Below are 8,146 nucleotides of genomic sequence, written 5' to 3' on the forward strand. Positions count from 1 at the left end.
AGTAGGATATGCCTTCATCATGTAGGATGATATCTCACCACTCTTTGATTTCTGGGCAACCTTGTACAGGACCCATAACCTTGNACAATAATNTATTTGCTNGTGACTCAACACAATTGTTATAATGAAATTAATAACTTATTAANTTTTAATTANGTAGTGTCGGTGGTTATGGTATTAGGAGCCCCACCAAAAAGCCTCCATAATTGCACACAAATAGTATTTGCAGCAGGATCAATTATTGCCCTCTCACATAAGTAGCAAATAAAATTGCAGTGTCGACAACTTTAAAAATGGTAATTACCGAAGGCTTTACCGAGGACTTTTGCCCTTCGGTAATTACCGAAGGCTTTTGGCCCTCGGTAAAGCCTTCGGTAATTACCGAGGGCCAAAAGCCCTCGATAATAGTTAGCGACAAGCTATTTACCCAGGGCTTTTTGGCCGTCGCCGGGCCCTCGGTAATGGGTCTTTAGCGACGGCTTATAGCGTTTTCCGAGGGATTTTGGCCTTCGGTAATACCCTTCATTACCGGTAAATAAAACTTTCACAAATCACAAAATTTTCATGTATCATTTGCATATCTACACCACATTTCATTATATTTTTATCACAGTATACATTGAGTCTATTTATTGATGTGTATACATGACTTTTTTTTAATGATAAATATTAAAATTTAAAAAAATGATATAAAGTTTATGCATAGTTAAACACACGTAGCAAAATCTTCTTCTTATTGGAAGCAACAAAACATGGCTGCCACTGATGCCACTCCAGATGGATTATTCTGGTCGGTGTACGAAGAGTGCATTCCTGGCTACGATAACTACGTTGAACGATGTTGGTTTTTTTTTTATCATTTAGTGTGAGTAGTTTATATGAAATTGAAATAAGTAATTTCATGTAATACAAAATTAATAATAATAAATAAACATATTAAGATACGATGAATAATCTTACAACACTCCTTTTTCTGTAACACTATGTTAGAATCGAGGTACTTCAAAGAATAGTTTATGTATTTGTTGTTTTTTAACATTAGACTTGTTTGCATGAACTTCTCTATAAACACTTGTTTTAAGGAGAAGAAAATAAGAAAAAGAAAATAAAATAAGTTTCTCTAAGAACTAAAACCAGTTTATAATAAATTAAAAATTGTTATTTTGTTATTAAAGTGGAAAACAAATGAGCGAACAGAGTAAGAGCAACAAATTACGGTGTCGCGGGTTGTTGTGTGTGGGTGAGGGAGAGTATGGAGATGAGAGAGAAAAAAATTGGATAAGTGAGGAAGGTGGATTAGGGTTAAGCAAGTGTTTCTGATTTTTTCAATTGGGGCTACAGTAGGGATGACAAAGAAAAGGTTGGAGTGAGAGATGAAAGAGAAAGGGTTAAAAGGAATGAGAGAGTTGAGAAAGGGTTTGGGGTTTTCTTTTTTTTTTTAGTTTTGAGAATAAAAATTATTAAAATACCTTAGAATCCATGATATATATAAGGGTATTTTTATCTACTAAAACCCGATACACATTGCTAAAACGTATTAACTGAAAAAATAGCGTACGTGTTAACAAATCCATATATATATATATATATATATATATATATATATATATATATATATATATATATATATATATATATATATATATATATATATATATATAAATATGTGTGTATTTTATGAGTATGGCTAGTAATAGGTTTATCTCTGATACATAAATCAATAATAATTTTTATTTTCATTTATAATTTAGGATCATCTCGCTTAAGAATGATTTTAGTTTTACTACATCAATTAGAACTCCGATTAAAATAATTTCAAATGGATATTTTTATCAAAAACTTTAAAAGAACCACAAAATGATTTGGATTGTACCCACGTAAGAAAAATTATAGGTATAATACTTTTTTTGTCCCAGTTTTGGTTAGAAATATTCGAAATGGTCTTCATTTTACTTTTTCTGTTCAATGTAGTTCTAAAGAACGTAATTTGTGTTCAATTTAGTCCTTTTTACATAATTTGTGTTCAAATTAATCCTTTTTCAAAACTCTGTGAACCACAAACAAGGACTAAATTGAACACAAATTACGTTTTTTAGGACTACATTGAACAGAAAAATGACTAAATTGAATACAAATTACGTTTTTTAAAACTAAAGTGAACCGAAAAAACAAATGGAGATCATTTCAAATGTTATCAACTAAAACTGGAACAAAAAAAGTATTTTACTAAAAATTATATGTAAAACAAAGTGTCTTCTTCTTTATTTTTAATTTAGAAATAATAAGCGCCCATTTGTGTATATTAGATTTGAAGAGAAAGTCCAACTTAAGAAAATTTAGAAATTTCATCATGTAAACATATAATTACATTATTAAATTTAAATTTGAAGAATTATAAAATGTAATACTTGTCATATTTAAGTTTTTTTAATCTGTATAAAATGTCATCTTACAACAATATTTTAGTAGAACTGATTTGGATGTTGTGTTCATAAATAATAAAGAAATAAATAACTTTGTCAATTCTTTATGGATAAAATTTGTTTGATTATTTTATTCCATAAGAAGCATAAAACAAGCTTCCTTGAAAATTCAACATAAATCAAGTTATTTTCTTCATTATAGATTTTATTAAACAAAACTAAAAGTGTGATGTTCATCATATGTTAGTGATTTTTAAAAGGATAATCATAAAATTTATTTTTCTATTTTATAATAATATCCAAAAGTTGAATCAATTAATGGATAGAAATTAAAAATATTATTAAAGAAAAAAATATCAATGTTATTATCATTTGTTATTTATTATGGATCATAGAAAAAGTATTTTTTATACTTTTCCACATAATATATATTATTTAATAAATTAAATTTAAGTTTTACTTCTCAATTTCATATAATTTATTTTTTCATTTTATAATAACATTGAAAAAATTGTATCAATTAGTTGATAGAAACATAAAATATTATTAAAATGTAGATATCAATATTATAATCATTTATCAAAAATCATTTTATTGTTTTATATATATATATAGTTGTTGTGTGTACTATATAAAATTATAAAAAAAATTGGAATTAATTAAAACTGTAATAGTTATTGAAATTAGAAATATATCTACTATATAATATCCTTCGTGTAAAATCTATAACCTACAAAATATATTTTCATAAACAATTGTGGTTAAATGTTAACATATAATTTAATTGTTTAAAAAAATATGACATAGTGATAATAGTGTCAAACTGAGAATAAAAAAAATTATGTGTATTGGTTATTAATGCATCTAAATAAAATAAGGCTTAAACCCTCCCTTCGTCCTAATATTTGTGTGAAAATCTCAGTTTGGTCCTCAAGTTTTGAACTATCCCAATTGGATCATAATTTTTGTAAAAATGCACACATTTTACCCCAACCGTTAACTGATCTCAAAACGGCGTTAAGTTTAGCTGACGTGGTGTGCTGAAGTGTTGACTTAATCCTTTCTTTGTCGTGGTATTTGTGTGAAAATCTAAGTTCGGTCCTCAAGTTTTGAACTGTCTCAATTGGGTCATATTTTTTGTAAAAATGCACACATTTTATCCCAATCGCTAACTGATCTCAAACGACATTAAGTTTAGCTGACGTGGTAGCCAGAGGACATGCTAACGTGTATTATTTAATTATATGAATTATTTTTTGAAATAAGCAGTGTTTCACGTGACACAATGCCTATTATTTAGTTTATTTGAATTAGGGATTTTATTCATCTCTCTGAGAATCAGAGATTTTATACAGGCTATATCGTCGGCTCAAAAAATAAAGTCACCGGAAAACTCGCATAACCAGTGCAATCAGTCTCACAACCTTTTCTGCAAATGAACCAACTTGGTAATCTATAGGTTCATCATCAGCCTTTAAGATATTTATTCCACTGATAGCAGAAGATAAGTCTCACANGATATTTATTCCACTGATAGCAGAAGATAAGTCTCACAACCTTTTCTGCAAATGAACCAACTTGGTAATCTATAGGTTCATCATCAGCCTTTAAGCTATTTATTCCACTGATAGCAGAAGATAAATGTTGCACAGTGACAGTTAGCGATTGGGGTAAAATGTGTGCATTTTCACAAAAATTATGACTCAATTGAGACAGTTCAAAACTTGAGGACCGAACTGAGATTTTCATACAAATACGAGGACCATTAAGCCAACACATGTCAGCTAAACTTAACGCCGTTTGAGATCAGTTAATGTTAGGGTAAAATGTGTACATTTTTATAAAAATTATGACCCAATTGAGACAGTTCAAAACTTGATGATCGAATTAAGATTTTCACACAAATATTAGGATCAAGGGAGGGTTTAAGCCATAAAATAAAAAGATACATGAATAAAAAAGAAAATCATATATATACAAAGATATGGAACACCAACAGGAAAAAAAAATACAACTAATATGCGATGTAACATTTTTAGGACAGCAACCATCCAACTAAAAATCAAACCCAAAGATACCAAATCAAATACTTTATTCAAAACCATGCTTTCAAGTATAGTAAGTAGAAAATAAAAATGAGAACTAAAAGAAGAAGATGAAAAGCCGGAAAGAGAAAAAAGTGTCAACCTGACATTGGGTGGTCGATCTCTGCATTGCACCTCCAAGTATTTTTTTTTCTTTTCCTACATCTTCAATTTTAAAAAATAATCATTTTTATTAAAGTTGGTAAATAGTAATTACCACACTTCCAAATTTTCTAACTGAATTCAAATTTTATGAATATTTTCAACTGCTTTCAAAATTTGTTAAAAATTTTGATAAATTTTAAAATTTGTTAAGACCGAATTTTAAAATCTGTTAAAAAATTTTAAAAAATTTTAACATATTTCAAAATTGGTTGAAAATTTTTAAAAATTACAATAAAATTCGAAATTTATTGATAATTTGAACAAATTTTGAATTTTAAAATTCGTCAAGACTTTCACTAAATTTTGAAATTTGTTGAAGGCTTCGATAAATTTCAAAATTCGTTAAAAATTTGAACTGATTTTAAAATTCATTAAAAGATTTTTCAAAAATTTCAACTAATTTTGAAATTTATTAAAGCTCATAACAGATTTTAAAATCTATTAAAACTTTCGAAAAATCTTTTAATAGATTTTGAAATTCGTTGAAGCACAAAAGATGATAATGTAAGGTTTTTTGAATTACAAAGAGAAAAAACAATTTTAAAATAGTTATTTTAAATTAAATTTGTTTCTTTTACATGTAATAGTTTAAAGATTTAAAAAAAATGGAGGTGTAAGAAACAACAATTGATTTAAAAGAGGAATTAAATTTAGATCTAGTCATCACAGACACCAAACACTCAAACGTTTAGATCTTACACAAAACAAAACAAAAAAAATAAACATAAACATAGATGCAAAGGATTAAAAAAAATTCAGAAAAAAACAACCTAGAAAACACTCAGAAAAAAAATGTCATTTGTTTTAATTTTTGTAAAAAAATTGTTTTTTTATACCCTAAACTTCTATTATTTATAGATTATTTGCAGTTTACATTAGAGCTGTTAAAATGGATAATGCGGCTCGATCCGGCCTGATCCATTACCGGTTGTCACCTAGTGAGTCAACCCAATCCGGCTCATTTATTAGCGAGCCAGAAAAATTTGAACCTGACTCGACCTACCACGGGTTGGTGGGTAAATAGATTGGCTTAATGACTCACTTAAATACAATTTTTTTTTTTAAAATAAAAAAAAATTATAAGTTTTCTATAATTTAAATTTAAAGAAATTCCACTTCTAAATTTCACTCCGGTGTTTAATTAATTTTGAAAATAGGAAACTTAAATAATTATTTCAACCGAAAAACTAATAATAAATATTTTTGTATAAAATTAAAATTAAATTTTAGGCCAACCCGGCCCACCACAAGTTCAACCCACATGAACCAGGTTTAAATGAGCCGGGTTGAAATCTGACCTGCATAAAAAAATACAGTTTTTTCAAGGGCGTTGATCCCTACACCTCCACGTATTTGGCCCTCCACCTCCCTTTTTTTTAATTTATTTATATTATCAAAATAACATTTTTTGTACTTCATTATTTACTATTTTAACCCTCTGTAACCCTAGATTTCTTACTTTCCCATTTTCTATTTCACTCTCTCCCTCACGGTAACGCAGCACCCCCACCTCCAGACTCCATTTCCCTTTTTCACTATCCTTTTCATTTTTTTTAACCTCTTACTCCCAACTCCCAGTCCTCTGTTTGTTTGTGCATTTCGTCGTGGTGCAGTTTTTGGTGTGTGCAGCGGTGCGGCCTGTGTGTACGGCGGTGTGGCGGGTTTGTGCGGCGGTGCGGTGGTGTGTTCGGTGGTGGTGCATCGTTTCTGCCTGTTGGTCTTCGAGAGATTAGTTTTTCGTCTCTTCTTGTTCGTTTCGGTTTCTTCTTTCGCGCATGTATGTTGCTGCTGGTTTCTGGCGAGGGCTCTGCACGAGAGCTTAGTTTTTTCGTTTTTTCGTTTCGTTTCATGAGCATGGCTTGATTTCTGCTTGGTTTTTTTAAAATGTATGTAATATAGCGTTTCAGTGTTGCTTTGCGTGTGCGTGAGGTTTCTAGTGTTGTTTTTCTATGTGAGGATTTATAAGTTCGTAGGAGGAAGAAGACGCCAGGCATAAACGGATGTCGACATCTGTTTTATCTTAAACGGATGTTAACATCCGTTGAATGATGATCAACTCCGTTTAAGGGTTTAGGCTATTTTTAACAGTGAATTACTTACTTCTCCGCTGCTCACGTTTCTCCTTCAATCACCACGCCTTCAAACACGATCACAAAGAAGAAGAACTCTGCACAGTTGCAACTTTCCTTCCGCCATGCCAACTATTCTCACAGTGAAAGAAAAGAGAGCACAAAAGAATTTGAAAAAAAAACAATGAAACAGAAACGAGAGAGAGCAGAACGTGAGAAGAAAAATTAGGTTTTTTTACGTAGGAGATTGGAATTAAAATTAACCTATAAAATAAATTTTACTTAAGGATACAATAAGAATATAAATAAAAAATATAAATATAAATAAAAAAAGAAGGGTAAAAGTGGAATGGGGAGGTGGAGGGCCAAATAAGTGGAGGTGGAGGGATCAACACTCTTTTTTCAAACCCGGTCCAAACCCGTGGTGGGCCAAGTTGACCCACAAGTTGTGACCTATTTTTACAGCTCTAGTTTACATGGTTATATCTTATGGATAATAAAACTCAAACTTGTATACATTTCACAAATTTTATAGCCTATATGAAGAATCAGTTTGAAAATTATGTTAAAACTATAAAGTTTGATTTTAAAGGAATTATACATTAAATAAATTGCACCAGATGAAATAGTTGAGAGAAAATATTATCATCTCTTGAATATCACATGGGCTCTAATGTTTCCATCTAGTATTTCTGCTCAGTTTTTGTCTTATGCGGTAAAATATGCAGTGCATTTGATAAGTTGCATTCCTACAGCTTTCGCATTCTTCAATATCTCAATTGAGCTTTAAAAGATGAATTTACTTCAAATCTACAAGTCTTGGACATTACATTGTTATTCTTAATAGAATCATTGACATTCATAAATGAAAAATTATAGTTCAAAACAATAACATTTTGAGTGTCATTTGCTATATTATTTCTGTTTTCTAGAATTCTTTCATTACTATTCTCCAAAACGATTACACATCATTATAGGTTTTGGAGGTTTTTTTGGTAACTATGAAACATGAACACCCTTCAATGGAGAAAAACTAGAGTGTCCAATTTTAAAACCTCGTCACTAACCTCATCATTCGTCAATGTTTTTGTTATATTGTTTCATACTAAAACTTTTAATTATAAAAACTAGAGGTGTCAATTTAACCCATGGTCCCAGGGTCAGCCCCAACCCACTATTGAAAAAGCCCTATTTTAAGAAGCCCCTTAAGTAGGGGGCCAGAAAAAACCCCCAACCCCCAAAACCCCCTCTCAAGTGGGNTAGGGTCAGGGTTAAAGTGGGTTTAGCCCCACTCCAAAACTTTAATTAAATTTTAGGCTCAGTCCAAAACTTCAAATTAAATTTTAGAACTAATATAATTTATATATACATAATCTTTTATAATTTTACTCTCTCTCTAAATTAT

This window comes from Vigna radiata, chromosome 11 (assembly GCF_000741045.1).
Source record: "Vigna radiata var. radiata cultivar VC1973A chromosome 11, Vradiata_ver6, whole genome shotgun sequence".
NCBI lineage: Eukaryota > Viridiplantae > Streptophyta > Magnoliopsida > Fabales > Fabaceae > Vigna > Vigna radiata.